At 40.8% G+C, this 2,593-nt stretch overlaps 1 protein-coding gene across 1 annotated transcript in view; it reads left to right on the forward strand.

Annotated features, from left to right (window-relative positions):
• Window positions 1-2,593, forward strand: part of RALGAPA1 (Ral GTPase activating protein catalytic alpha subunit 1) — a gene marked incomplete at its 5' end in the record, with an annotated part of 288,956 nt that overhangs the window by 149,332 nt on the left and 137,031 nt on the right. The gene's annotated exons all lie outside the window — the stretch shown is intronic.

The raw sequence follows: 2,593 nt of genomic DNA on the forward strand, positions 1-2,593 counted from the left end.
TTTGTATTTTAAAGGTCACTCTGGAGCAAAGTATAAATAAGAAATAATTTACTGAAAGCCTACTAGAAAATTCAAAGAGTGTTTGGGAAGGAAAAATCAGTAATACTTGACTAGCACTCTATAACTTGCAAAGCAGTTTTACAAACATTTTTTCATTTATAAGCTGCAAAAGACCAACAATGAATGAGGGGGAGTTCTATTTGGGATATAGTAAGTTGCCCATTAGACTTGCATGAGATGTCAGGAGGGTCATCGTATGTCTGACTCAGGAGCTCAAAGGAGACATCAGGACTGAAAATGTAAAGCTGGGAAACATTGCTTCTGAGATAGTATTGAAACCCATGAAACTGGATGCAATCACCAGAGGAAATGTGCAAATAAAGGAAAAACCTGTGTTTATAGCTAGTTGTTAATCTCATTTCTCTAGTTCCCTGAGAACAGTGATCATGTCTTACTCATCTTGCATCTCCAGGGCCTAGCCCAGCATCATACTTACAGATATTTATTAATTGAACTAGAGGCCCGGTGCACAAAAATTTGTGCACTGGCAGGAGAGGGGAGGTGTGGGGGGTGTCCCTCAGCCCCACTTGTGCCCTCTCACAGTCTGGGACCCCTCAGGAGATAACCACCTGATGGCTTAGTCCCATGTCCTGGGTGGCAGATGGCAGGCCTAATCCCTTGGTGCCTGCCCCTCCTCCCTGGGTTGCACACATAGCAGGGCCAATCCAGGGGTTGGGGCGCTGCCCCGGGTTGAGCACACGGCAGGGCCGATCCAGGGGTTGGGGTTCCGCCCCGGGTTGGGTTGCACACAGGACACCCTGGGCAGGTCGCACACGGACACCCGCCACCCTGGGTCGCAGATAGCAGGTCTGGATGGCAGCAGGGCAGGCGGGATGGTGCAGTCCTGCCGTGCCTGCAGTATGCAAATTTGCCGCCATCTTTGTTGGTTAATTTGCATATCATACTGATTAGCCAATGGGAGGCATAACGAAGGTATGGTCAATTACCATGTTTGTCTATTATTAGACAGGATGTGTAAGTATTTATTAAGCACCCTAGTATGTGTTAAACATAGTGCTAAGCTATGATTATTAAACTTTTGTTTCACCTTGTGTACAAAATGAGCCTTTGGGTAGAATACAGAAGGATATAGAATAAATGAGATAAGATTCTAAAGTATATTAACATCTATAGAATATAGGAAAACAAATAGGTACCAGTAGGAGGAGCTTAGTATAGTGCATTGGTTCTCAACCTTCCTAATGCCACGACCCTTTAATACAGTTTCTCATGTTGTGGTGACCGCCAATTTCATTGTTACAAATTGAACATAATTAAAGCATAGTGATTAATCACAAAAAGAATATGTAATTATATATGTGTTTTCTGATGGTCTTAAGCGACCCCTGTGAAAGGGTCGTTTGACTCCCAAAGGGGTCACGACCCACAGGTTGAGAACCACTGGTATAGTGGTTAAAAGCATGGAGTCTATAGTTAATCAGCCTGGGTTAAAAATCTCAGCTCTCATGCATATAAGCATAACCAATGGACATAAGACAATGAGGGATAGGGGAGGCTAGGGGACTGTCTAGGGCAGGGGGAAAAAGTGGACACATATGTAATACCCTTTGTAATAAAAATTTTAAAAAAATCTCAGCTCTGCCACTTACTAACTCTAAGACCTTGTTCAAGTTACTACTTAATTTCTCTATCTCACTTTCTTTAATTATAAAATGGAGATGACCTTCCTCATACGGTTATTTTATAAGGATTAAAATAATAATTGTAACATGGTTGGGACATTATTTGACACAATTTGCAATAAGAGAGTTTGTTAAATAAAATAAAATTATATGGTAATTCAGACAAAGAAGAGATCTTACTTTTTTAGGGGAGGTTTCATGAAAAAGATACTTGAATATATTCTGGGTAGATTAGTATTTTTATAAGTCAAAATGAAGATGAGGGGTAGTATTCTAAGGCAGGGGGAAACATGAGTAAGCTGTCAAGGAATGACAAATAATTCATTTTATTTAGAAGCTAGTTAACCTAACTAGAGAGTAGTAGACAGAAAGAACAAAAAGGTATTTTAGATTCCAGGTGCGCAAAATGTGATCTGCACACCAAAAACATTTGTCATGATCTTGGCACTTGTTAGAAATGCAGAATCTCAGACCCCATCCCAGATTTACTGAAATAGAATATACATTTTAACTGGATCTCAAATGATTGATATGGACATTAAAGGTTAAGAAGCACTGCTTCAGACTACTATATTTCAGAAGGCTTTGAATGCTAAGATTCAGATTATAATTCTATCCTAGGTTACAGTAAATTTTTTAAAATAAAGAGAGAGAATCTGTGCTTTGGGAATCCTATCTAATAAAAGAGAAACATGGTAATTAGCTGTACATTCGCTGCCCTTCCCATTGGCTAATCAGGGCAATATGCAAATTAACTGCCAGCCAAGATGGCGGCCGGCAGCCAGGCAGCTTGAAGCGAACATGAGGCTTCCTTGCTTCAGTGACGGAGGAAGCCAACATTCCCCACCTGCCTTGCAGGCCTCTAAGCCTGCAGTTTCAAAAATTTTAAC

Source organism: Myotis davidii, unplaced genomic scaffold (genome assembly GCF_000327345.1).
Source record: "Myotis davidii unplaced genomic scaffold, ASM32734v1 scaffold176, whole genome shotgun sequence".
Taxonomy (NCBI): domain Eukaryota; kingdom Metazoa; phylum Chordata; class Mammalia; order Chiroptera; family Vespertilionidae; genus Myotis; species Myotis davidii.